The sequence below is a fragment of the Rattus rattus genome, chromosome 15 (genome assembly GCF_011064425.1).
Source record: "Rattus rattus isolate New Zealand chromosome 15, Rrattus_CSIRO_v1, whole genome shotgun sequence".
Taxonomy (NCBI): domain Eukaryota; kingdom Metazoa; phylum Chordata; class Mammalia; order Rodentia; family Muridae; genus Rattus; species Rattus rattus.
The window spans coordinates 47,166,715-47,179,694 of NC_046168.1; the positions used below are offsets into that span (position 1 = coordinate 47,166,715).

The following is a 12,980-nucleotide window of genomic DNA, read 5'->3' on the forward strand; positions in this document are numbered from 1 at the left end:
TGATCAGGGTATAAAGTGAATAAAATAATTAATGAAAAATATAAATAAACTACACAATATTTTTATATTTGTTACATACTTGAGTTAAGTAATTACTCATTTTAAACTCAAATTTTACAGGCACTCTGATTTTTGTCAACTATATACCCAAATCCTCTTGGGCTCCGCACGTTTCCTGGGAGTGTCCATATCCCAGACAGTAGTAGAAAGGTAGAGTCACCATGTAGAAATTGGTGGTTTCCATGGTACCGTGTCACATGATATTCCTTGCATCACCATTGAAGGCTCAGAACCTCATAAGTATTGTATCTCCCTCTCCCTCCACCAGGATTCTTCAGACTTCGGGCTTGACTTTCTAGCTCTTCCATGACTTTCATTTGGTGAGATCATGCTTTTTAACTTTATACCATCTTTGTATATGCTATTGGCTCTGCAAGGTGAATTAATTGCCCTAAACTCCATAGACTGAGACATTTGCTGAGGGAGTAAGAAAAGGGTAGACATGGATGCGAAATGAGGAAGTAGACTTGATAGAACTTGGCAGACAGACTGAGGTGGGGCATAAAGAGCAGGGAGAGATAGATAACAGAAGGTAGAATTTAGTGCACTGTACCTAGTAGGAGAAAAAGACAAGTTATGGTTTGCTAGTCTTGTGATAGTAGCTTTGACCATGAAGGGCTCAGAAAGGGTCATCAGCAACAATGATGATAGCTACTGCTCTGTGTCATGAGATCTTCAGAGTAAGAATCAGGTCCAGTTTAACTCAGTGTTCTCGAGCTAATAAATACCTGGAGTAATAAGCAGTAAGTACTCCCAGGTAACTGGTTCTATGGCTAGCACTAGCAGTTAAAAGAATTTGGCATAAAAACAAACAGAATCTTTTTGAAATTTTCACAGATATCATAGGCCCAGTATTCAATAACGGTATTGTGACTTTTCTGTTTTACTCTATTTTCTTCAATAACCAATCTGCAAAGTGCACCATGTCCACTGATAAGTGGTGTTTAGATATTTTCATGGAAGATAATGACCAAAGGGGCAGTCAGTATTGAGTCACAGGCTGTAAGGAAACTAGATTCTAATCAAACTCTGGCATCTGCAAACCTGAAGAAAAGTCAGGCTTCATCATGTCTATAAAATAAAGAGGTTGACCTACACAATTTTGTAGACCATTGGACTCACTGTCCCTCTGATTTTGATTGCTACTCACTAGTTAAAGGGTCATATCTATAGTCAGTTATGGTTGTGTCCCATAAACTTTCCAGAAAAACCTGTTCTCACCTGTACCAAGAATTTACATATCCAATGAAAATTCCAAAGCCATTCTAAATATAGAGAAAACAATCATAAATTTCAGGTTGAATGAGGGAAAAACAGGTATAGTCAAAGTAATAATGAAAGGAAAAAAATGTTGCAGGAGGTATCCCTATGTCTGATCTCCAGTTATACTACAGAGCCATAACAATAAAACAGCATGGTACTGGCACACAAACAGACACATAAATCAATGGAAAAGAACAGAGGATCTAGGTATAAATCTACGCAGCTACAGTTACCTAATCTTTAACATTTTGATATGTTTTATTTCATATTTTCTGCTTCATCATAAAAGGTTATTTGTTTTTACCCGTAGACTAGAACTGAGTTTTACAGCTAATATATAAGGTGAAAAAGAACCTTCCCTTTAGCCTTCATGACAAACTGATATACTCATAGGTCAGTGCCTCCCTCAATGCTTATCATAAATACTTCTTTCAGTAGATAAAAATTAACACAGAGACCCGCAACTGGAAAATGTATGGAGAGTGAGAGGCTTTGGAGTTCTCAGTTCTAAATGGATGTCACCTTCCCTCAAGGCTTTGGGATCTATATGGAAGAGGATACAGAAAGATTGCAAGAGCCAGGGCCAAAGGATGTCTCCAAGAACAGTGTCTTCCAGACATTCTGGAAATATATATTCACTGAAACTGGGGAAATTCATTCACAGGACTTGCAAAAGTTCAAGCCAGACAGGTCCCACACTGAGAAGGTGAATACACACAGGGTCCCACACCTTTAACCAAGAAGCTATTTGCAATCGAAGCCCACTAGCAAATGGAATATCAGTTTTCTCCAATGGAGTATCTCTAGATATACCAATCATATTCCAAGGCAATTCCCATTCCCAGAAGTACTTGGCCAATACAAAACAAACTCCATAGGATTTCAGAGAGCTTGGGAGCATTATCTGGATTGGATTTATCATTTTTGTTGTTGTTTTATTGGTTTTTGCTTGTTTTGATTTTTATTTTCTTTTGTAAAAAGAAAAGGAAAGAAAGCACATGAAGTTGAGTGAGTTGGGAGGTGGAAAGGACCATAGATGAGTTGAGTAATGGTGGGAAAAATGATCAAACTGTACTATATTTAAAAAAAAAAAAGTACAGTATGTCTCTCTAAGCAAGTTGCAAAAGCCAGAGCTTCACTCTGGAATTCAATGACAAAAATACTATTTGTGGACAGTGTTACTGTTCTCTACAGCTGCATCCAAGGAATATAAAAACAGGTTTTGATGCACCTTTTTAGTAACCTCTATTCATTTGAAATTTGAGAACTTCATACATGAGGACCACATTTAATGACACTGGGACATGTCCCCTCCCATGTCCCCCTCTTTTTCACAAATCAATGACCCCTTCTTCTATAATTACTATTGTTTCAAATATAATTATCTTTTTCTAATTTTTTGGAAAGGTACCAAAAGTAGACCTTGTGGAAAAGGGAGCAAGCATCTTCAGCAAACAGTATGGGGAAACTTAGATAGCAGCATGTAGAAGAAAGAAATGAGATCCCTGTTTCCAGCTCTCAAGCCTGTACAAAACTTCAAAGACACAAGGATACTCTAAAACTAAGAGAGGAAAGGTGGAGCGTACCCACTAGCATACACACATAGTTAAGAACTTCACAGGATAGGAAAAAAGAACAACTGACAAATGTAATCTCATGAAACATGAAAGCTCTGCACACCAAAGGAATGAGTGCACTTAAATGAATGTAGAGGAATCCCAAATAATGGAAGGAAGTCTTTGCCAGCTCCACTTCTTACAAAGATTAAAAGCTAGAATATATAGTGAACTCAAAGACTATACACCAAGAAAAAAATCCAATTTTTAAAAATGGGCTACAAATATAAACAAAATGTTGGCAAAAGAAAACACACAATGATTAGGACTTTAAACACTTTAAAGTGTGTCCAACATCCTTATCCATTAGGGAAATACACATTAAAATTATTTTACCATGCCATCCCCTCACGGTTGGAATGGCTATCATCAAGAGTACCAATAACAGCAAATACGAAGCACAGATGTGAGGAAAGGGGAATCCTTATATACTCTTAATGAAAAGGTAAACTAGTATAGTTACTTTGGAAAACAGTTTGGAGATTTATCAAAAAAAACTAAGTAAAACTACTATATTATCCAGTTAAACCAATCCTTGGCATCCGCACAAAGGACTCTATACCACTATATACTACAGAGGGATCTGCACATTCCCGTTGTTGCCGTCTGTTCCAACAGCTAGTTTTTAATGGGGAAGGGAAGCTTATATGCCCAACAACTGAAGAGTGAATAATGAATGTTGCTTAGGTGTACTGAAAAAATGAAATGGAAGAAAATGGTTAGAATTGAGAAAAATACCCTGAGATAACACTTAGAATACCCAAGGATACTATCACAGTTTTAAAAAGTAGGCACCTACTCTCAGCTATTTAGTAAGGTGTGTCTAATGTGGGCAAACCAGGAAATAAGGAAGGAAACTAGGAAGAAGGCCTACCTGAAGGAATAGTAGATAGAAGAACATAGACTTAAAGGAACAAAAGAGATAAAATACTGCTGCTGAAATGGTTTAGGCAGCGGGGTGGAGAATTGGAGAGATGAGGTCACAGGTGAAGGAAGGGCTACATAGAATAAAGGAAATCAGTTGGAAAGCAAGATTTGGTCAAAGGAATAATATCACATTGCTTGTTGAGGGCAGGAATAACCAACTGCCCTCTGAATGATTCAAGACCCATTCCATGGAGGATGGGAGAATCTATCTCTGGTACTGTAAACCAGTATAATAATTCAGATATGGAGGTAGGAGACCCATGCCTAACTCTATGAGTACAGTACCAAACTACCTTCTAAAAACCTAGGCTTATACCCATGGACAAAAGCAGCTCACAGCTTTAATCGGGCAAGCCCCTCTTTGCAATAGATAGTGGTGAATGAAACCACTCATGATTGCCCAGGATATATAAAATAAATAGATGTGGGCTCAGCCCTAAGCAAGTAACTTATACCACCTACTTTTAGCCCCAAAACATTATGGACAGAGATGGGACATATGTAAGACACAGAAGATACAGTAAAGGACTACGAAGTGCCATTCTCTAACACATCTACAATAATCATCAGCTCACATCAACGGTGGTTACCAGCAATGAATGAACAGAAGACCACGCTATCAACAATTACCCGAGGAAGAGAGAGGCTCAAGGGGTTCTACTCTTTATCTCTGAACTATTGCCTACGGAACAGATTCTTGGAGAGCATGTCTGCTGAGCTCACCAGTCTCTAGTGAACAAATCTAGGGTGACAGAGATGTCACTGTTTAATGTCAGTGGGGCATAGAACAAACTGAATAGACTGGATCATTAAAAGTAGATTTGTAGTGACAGAGAATGATATACAAATATAGTAGAGACACAAATGTCTGGAATAATGAAAGAAAATAATTAAATAATCTTGTAGAAAATGAGTTTGACCTACTGCAAAAATAATATGTAAATGAAAATGAAAATGAAAAGCTAAAAGTTAATGTGAGTTTATCTCAAGAGAACCCTGGATAGAAACCCAGGCAATAGCAGTCTTCCCTTCTTGGTAAACTTAAGTGCCACTTTAAAGAGGAAAAAAAAAAGATTAAGTTCTAGCATCCTTTTCCCCTTAGGAAAAACTACCTGTTGAGAAATCTAAAATATCTCTAGTTATCTCAAATTTATAGGACCTTTAAGTTCATGTTTTTAAAAAATACACCCAACTCCAAGAGGAGGAATAAGTTATCATCTCAATAACCATAACACAATCATTCCATAGACTATCTTGAGCACTGAACACAGGGCACCAACCTTAACCACAAGAGTCAGACGACACATCTACCAATCTAGTGTCACCTACCTTCTGCATGAACAGAAGCTTCAAGATCATTGGCAGAACTGTCTGGATACCACTGTACACTCAGGCACAGCTCATCAACCCTTAACTTACTCTTATACTAGCAGTCTTTTATGTCTGGATCTAACTTTAACGTCTGCCAAAATCTCGTACCAAATAATTTACTGAGGCACTAATACGTTCATTGGGGGTCTACACTTTCACACCACCACCTGACCTACCAAGGACCTTTAACATGAATTTGAGGCTAAGTGCTTGGGAGGTATATTCAAAAGTATTGCAGCACCTTACATAGTCACCTCACCATATTAGTGCATATTCTGCCTGGTTTTGTGTCAACTTGACACAAGCTGGGGTTATCACAGAGAAAGGAGCCTCCCTGAGGAAATGCCTCCATGAGATCCAGCTGTAAGGCATTTTCTCAGTTAGCGATGAAGGGGGAGGGCCCATGTGGGTGGTGCCATCCCTAGGCTGGTGGTTCTGGGTTCTATAAGAAAGAAAGCTGAGCAAGCCAGAGGAAGCAAGTCAGTAAGCAGCACCCCTCCATGGCCTCTGCATCAGCTCCTGTCTCCAGGTTCCTGCCCTGTGTGAGTTCCTGGTCTGATTTCCTTTGGAGATGAACAAAGTATAAGGTGAATAAACCCTTTCCTCCCCAACGTGCTTCTTAGTCATGACGCTTTGTACAGGAATACATACCCTGACTAAGACAATGCATATATCTAGATCCCCCAAACTGGAATCACAAACCCTTTGTCCCCCCTCCTCTGTTTTATGCTTCACAATGTGTATGAGATACCCATCATTTTTATCTTGCTTTCATCCCTGAAAGCTAGTCCAATAACCTATCAGTTGAACCAGGCTAACTAGGTAGACCTTGGTGCACTCTCAGAGGTCAGAGGAAATCTGTTTCAATCCTTTCTCCCATTCAGCTATTCATGAGTCACAATTAGTATTTAACCACATCATCAGTGTAGTGTGAACAATAGCAGCCCAAAGGCTAACGGTGGCCAATTGCCAAGGTGACTTTGCGCTATACAGAAAACACTAACAAACTAAAAGAATTGCTCTTTTCCACAGCATAGACTTTCCAATTCCTTAAAGAAGCTTAACAATACCTCTCTACCCCCAGAAACTTGAAGTACATGGAAAGTGTGCTTCAGAGGATGGAGGACCTAGAGCCTTAGAAAACAAGCAACTCCAAGGTCTTTCAGGCTGACAGCCTCCAGTAAGTGGGAACTTGATGATGGATATGTTCCTCAACCAATCTCCTGGCTGGAGCCACAGAGGACAAGGCTCAGTAACAAGATCCCAAAAAAACCTCCGACACACTGGACTGAAAACTGTGGCTACAGCAGCACCAGAGTCCTCAACCATGAGGAATTTTGCCCTTGCCTGGGGCCATCCTAGCTGATTAAGAAGCAGACAATCTATTCTGCATAAGAAAAAGTTTTCTTTACCGTCTGGGAAAAGACTTTCCCTTAAAGTTAACTAACTCCCCACTGATCCACTCTGAAAGCTTTTAGAACTCCATGATGCTGTTAGTACACACTGATTGTTGTTCCCTGTCTCTGTTAGACAAGGTGAATTAACCCATTTGCTGAGTTTTATGGAAAGAGACTGCAGATTTGTTACATTAAAGTGGTAGGATCAAAACCAGTTAGGAGTCTAATGCCGGAGCCCCTAAACTCCACTTGAAAACCTGTGCTCTGGGGACCCATCCCCGAGTGCACTCTCTGGTTTTAAGAGAACCTATAAAACTACCACCTTCCAGCTTTAAAAGCTCTGGCTACTGGGCTAACACTAGGAGATACAGGACCTTAAGCATGACTGCAAGGGTTATAACTCAGCCTGTGAATGTCAACCCAACCATTGATCAAGAACACCGCAAACTGGGGTCTTTACATTGCTTTCTGAACCTGTAATGTGTAATCCTACTGGAAAGAGATTTTTGGAATCAGTGCCCATGGAATATCAGTATTTTTCAAAATTCCCCCAGTGTCATAAAAGCCTGCAGTCCCTGATGAAATATTCAAAGATCAAAGCTTTGAATTGTGTGCATGATTATAGATATTATATTAGTCCATCATGACCGGTAAGTTGCAAACTCCTCAAGGTGAGTCTCATTCTCTCCTCTGACAAGCCATACAGTATAATTTTATATTTCTGTTCTAATCTGGTAGGAGTGTTTGTCTGTCTGTTTGTTTGTTGTTTAATGAATCACTGTTCTCTGGAGTGTGGAAATGCGGAAGAGAAAGAAAAGACAGATCGTGACGAAATGCTTCATATTCACATGGTGTCTTTCCCAGCTTCATTTTAGTTGCTGTGATAAAATACCTGACAAAAAGCAACTAGAGGAGGGGTTTACTTGGTTAATTATGATATAATTCCAGAGTACATTCCGTCATGCAGGGGGCACCTTAGTGGTAGGAGCTGGAGGAAGCTAATTTTATCATCTCTAGTCAAGGACAGAGAGAAACAAGTGTATCCATGCGGCCTCCTTTTAGCATTCTTCACTCTTACACCCTTCAGAACCTAACTGTACCTTAGACAGCCTAGGGAATAGCACCACCCACTATGCAACAGACCTTACTTCATCAATGAACAAACAAGACAATCCTCTACAGTCAGGCTCATAGGCCACGCTGGTCTAGATAATTACTCATTACCTATCTCTCTCTTCCTGGGTGATTCTAAATAGTGTCAAAAACAAGTTACCACAGAATCTGAGCCTAGAGACAATTAGTGATAAGAAAGAACTGTGAGTGTAGCTCTGCATTCCCAGCATCCACAGAAGAAATTTTTCTTTAAATAAAAAATATAATGAAAGAAAGTAAAAAAATGACAAAAGAAACCATACTAAGTTAAGCTAAGCATCACCTGCTATATAAAATGCAACTAATTAAAACAACTTCCTTAGTTATAATGCATTTAAATGGGTCATATTTTGATATGGTATAGAGAAGAGCCCTAATCTGTATGTGCTTGATATAAATTTCTACAAAAACAATCTATGTCATAGTTCTCCTGGAAAATGAAGGTTATGCTGTCATGGAGTACTTCCCTAAAGTACCATATCACCCTGAGCACATGGGAAATCAGTGACAATGGAGACCTGGATGTTGACTCTGAGGACACCATAGACTCAGAAGAGCTAGAAAGGCACAGATGAGAAACTGGACTATGTTCTGCAGTAAGAGCATAGTGATAACTAACTAAAATGGACTCCAGTGTGATAAGGAAATGTTTCAAGCAAGGGAGAAACTCTAAAACAGACATGATGTGGAGAAAAGGAAGAGGGGAAGGAAGATGTAAACTCCATTCACAGTCCTCAGTGAATAGGCTAGGCACTCGGTGTCCACTCAGTCAGAGCTCACACAGGATGCAAAGACAGCTGTAGACCGAGGAACACTCCAGTATCTTACCAGGTAATAAACCAGCACAGTGGTTCTGAGTAACAAGAAAACCTTAAATGACACGATGTGTTAATTAAGCTAAAGTTTGCAGGTGTTCACAGTGAGAATCCTCTCTCCTGCCTATGAAAAGAAGGGCATGTCAATTTTTTCATACAAGTTTCTTACCCAACCCGCATCTCTGCATTATCTCTGCCTATGGTGATGAACTAATACTGGTCTTACAAGAGTCCCCCATCCTGATTTGCTTTTCTGGGAGACAAGATTAGAACAATTCTCCACTCTTCCACCTCCCCATGGGATGAAAGACACTTTCAGATCAATGCATTGCTGCCCCAAGTATGATCCAAGTATGGTTTTTCTTTACAAAGAAGAAGGTTTGATCACTTATTTCTGCATGCCTCCCTTTCCAGAAGATACTCCCTAACCCCCACCTTGGTTCTACTTGCCATGTTCTACCCGAAAGATCAGTGTTACTTTGGTCAGGGGGGAATTTGAATGAAAGGTTCTAGAATGCTGGCTCCACAAGTCATCCCTCCACATGGTATTTCTCTTGCCCTAGATAGCATTTCAGATGCAGGGTAATACAGGGATCATGCAGGGGTCACAGAGGTGACACATGGGGATGCAGGGTGATGCAGGAGTCACACAGCGGGGGACACAGGGTGACATAAGAATGACACAGGGGTTATACAAGGTGGCACATATAGGAGTAACACAGGGATCACACAGGAACAACATGGGGGTCACTCAGGGGTCACACAGGGATAACTCATGTAGAGGTTAACAGTTACTGCCTTGTACTTTGCACTTAGCTGAATATATCCAAAAGTGCCCATGACTGAACATCACATACTTCTGAGAAATCTGGGCCAACAAACTCCTATAGTATCTCAACACTCAAGAAGACATGCTCAGAGGTGCACAAGCCCCAGGCACTCCTTGTGCTCCTTTAAAAAAAAACAATCTGTTTAATAACAGACAAGAAAAAAAGGGTATATTTTAGTCATGGATCGGCCACATATACAATCAAAAGGGATTCTCTAATTTTAAACCAAGGTATAAGAAAATAAACAATGGTATTTTCAGACGTTACAAGATACTGCTGCATTTAGTGCTGGAAGTAGCATTCTATATTTACTTTATTTGAAACCAGCCAGGAGAGTAATCTGCATGAGAGCACACTGAACTCCTCCCATGGCTTTCCAAGAATAACAACCCTAGGCTCCACAGCTGTGAGCTAAGCCCATCAAGAGGCAGCTAAATAGCAAGCAGCGTTTTGCAGTCGGTCGATACCACAACGTGTGCGCTTCAGGAAACAAAACCAAAAGAATTCCGAATCTCTGTCTTGAGATGTAAAAATGCCATGCATCCCATTGGCAATGGTCCCTCAGTCTGAGCTATCATCCCTTTCAAGGCATCTATGAGGTTTACATGTTGTTTCTTATTTCAAGAAAACCTTAATTTTTAAACATCTGAAGGTCTACAAAGTATAAACGGTGCTATCTGGGGTTACCATGCATCAGTCCAAAAGGACTGATGGTTATTAGCAGTCACTGTATAGGCAAGGAGCTCTCAAAGGCTGGAGTCCAAAACCTGTCACCACCCACAGAAAGAAAGCTATACATGTGGTCAGTGTCTGAGCCTGAAGACTGAAGTTTCAAGGAAAGAGAAATTTAATGATGCATTTTTACAAAAGCCAGTATTTCCTTTCTTCTTGTGCCACTCAACAAATGTTTTCTCCATTTTTTTGTCAAACATTTACTTGAAACGAGGCCAGTAGATGTGGGTTTAATATTTACAAAACAACCCTATAATTCAACATGAAATATAGACGGCAAAAAAAAAGAAGCAGGGAAGTCAACAAGAGTAATGTATGACCGACTGTCTTCACTCAAGTCGGGTTTAAAATGAGAGAGAGGATAGAGGGAAGGATGCAGGGAGAAGGGGAGGAGAAACAGGAGGAGGAGAGAAATAGGAGAGACCGGGGTAAGGAGAGGGAGGACGAGTGATTACAAGGGAGGGAAAGCATGAGAGGGGAGAAGGAACCAAAGCAGTGTCAACAGCCTGGGATAGTCCAAAGTCCTCCTAACGGTCTAAGGAAAACTAAAAAATGGGAAATTACATCATTCGCAGGAAAATTGATGCAAGTAAACAAAGTAAGTCTCAGAATAAAATAAATATTGCTCGTCTCCTCTCATTCATTTGTAAGTTCTAGGTTATCCACAGGTTCATAAAGCCATTTATAGGCATATATATGTGCATTTATACTGTCTGAAATTATAAGCAAGACTGAGGAAATGGGGTGCAGACAAACACAGGGAAATGGGATATCATCAAAGTCCTTGAAACCTATCACTATCTATAATGAATGTATGCCAATAATCAATTTTACGTTTCAGGAGGTATCCATTGTCTTTGCCCTCTTACATTTAAACTCCATTCAGTGGTACTATGGTATAACGAACTCCAAAGAGAAAACTATTTCTATTTATCACCACGTTCCTGAGTTGGCAACTGGAAAATAAGAGACCATTGCTGGAGTTGTCACTTTTCTCTGCTGCCAGTTCCGTACAGGTGAGACGTGAAGACAATAGATGACATCTCATGTGACCCTTCTAAGTGCTTTCCACAGCAGGCCTGGTGCTGTACTATTGTAAGTGATCGGTTTGGGGTTCTTAAAGTGTTCTCTGCTTACTCTCCTTGGTCTGACTGAGACCAGCAGTGTTTGTCAGCAGTATCCCTATGGGACCTAATGGGCAACGTAGAAAACTAAGCTTTATAAATAGTCATCTGATTTCAACACTCAAAATCTAATCTTTTAATAAAAGGACAGGAAACACAAACTTCTGGAAGCAATAAAGCCATGCATTCTTTAACAGTAGACAACCAGTAGATTTACTGCACACCGGCACGGGCCAAACACTGCCCTTGGAGGGCTGCGGTGGAATCAAGTTAGGACTGTTGCCACACAGCATGGAAAAGAGAACAATCAAGTAGGGCAAAATGTTATGAGCGTTATATAACTGACGTTCCCTTTTTTAATGCTGGTAGTTTATATAACTGACTTAAGTGCTTAGGCAGAAACTTCCAATTGCTGATGGACACAAAGCAGGTAGTAAATCCTGATACCCAGAAAGGATCACAGACCTTCAGCCTGTGGGAAAAACCCAGAGCAGATTCCTAAGAGTTAACAAACAGTAGCGGGTCAGGTCAGGAGTGCTGCCTATGCAAGCAGCCTGCCATCCTCAGAGAACACACAGTCATGCCCCTCCTGGTGTCTAGTATCATCTTGTGAGGACTGGGGGATTATTCAGGAACACAGTTGTTATGGGAAATGGAAAGAGGCAACCAACATGGAAGTGAGAAAACGAAGGAAGCACAAGGAGCCATGGTCCCCGGGAATGATCCTCACAGTTTCCTCACTGAGAGGGCTTGGGCATCAGGACCAGAAGCCCTGGCAGCTCCGGCATCCTTTGGAGCACTCTGTTGCTTACTTTTCTCCTTGCTGGGACAAAACACCTGATAAAAACAATCAAACAAAGGGCTTGGTTTTAGCTGAAAATATGTGACAGTATTGTCTGTCATGTTGGAAATCAAGAGCATGAAGAAGCTGGTCATTTCTTACCCACAGTCAGGAAGTGAGGAGAGATGAATGCACTCGCTCAACTTGCTGTCTCCTTTATTTCCAGCCCAGAGCCCAGTCTACGTAGTGATGTGGCCAGTTAGGGTGGGACTTTTCCTCTCAGTAATCTAAAGGTTTGTATCATCGATGATTCTAGATCCTGTCAAAGTGACAACAAAAAATGAACCATGTCAGACGTTTTCTAGTCCAAAAACACCTCCATCTTCACACCTCCATGTGTACACCCAAAGCTCTGTCTGAATAATCGTCTCTGGGTTTTGGGAGCTAGAGATGCAGCTCAGCAGTTAAAAGAGCCTGCTGCTTTTCCAGAAGACCAGAGTTCAGTTTCCAGCACTCACCTAGGGCATCCCACAGACTCTAATTCCAGATTGAGAAGTTATGACACTCTCTTCTGGACCCTGTCAGTACTGACAGACAGGTGACCTATACTCACATAGACACATAGACAATGAAACAATTATAATAACCTTTAATGATTTCCATCATCGTTATCATCACCATTGCCATATTTATTCGCTAAATCATTTCCTTTGGTCTCCACTTTAGCCGTGTCTGAGAATTTGGGGAGCATAGATTAAAATCAGCTGTTAGGGCCCTGGTTCTTTGAGCATGGCAGATGAACAGCACCATCTAGCAATTCTGAATTTGAAGACAGTGATTTCTAAAGTTTCTCTAGTGCATAAAAATGAGGCATCTAAATTAGTATGTACTTGCAAGGATTGGTTTTTTTTT

The 12,980-nt window shown here is 40.4% G+C and overlaps 1 protein-coding gene across 2 annotated transcripts in view; it reads right to left on the reverse strand.

The window, feature by feature from the left end:
- Positions 1-9,384: 9,384 nt before the first annotated feature.
- Fbxo15 (F-box protein 15) overlaps positions 9,385-12,980 on the reverse strand; it is a 228,638-nt gene continuing 225,042 nt past the window's right edge. For both annotated transcript variants that reach the window (XR_004385884.1, XR_004385882.1), the window contains 2 exons: positions 12,231-12,387; positions 9,385-9,552 (listed from right to left, as the gene is read on the reverse strand). The gene's annotated coding sequence lies outside the window, so the exon portion shown is untranslated. The remainder of the gene's footprint in view (positions 9,553-12,230; positions 12,388-12,980) is intronic.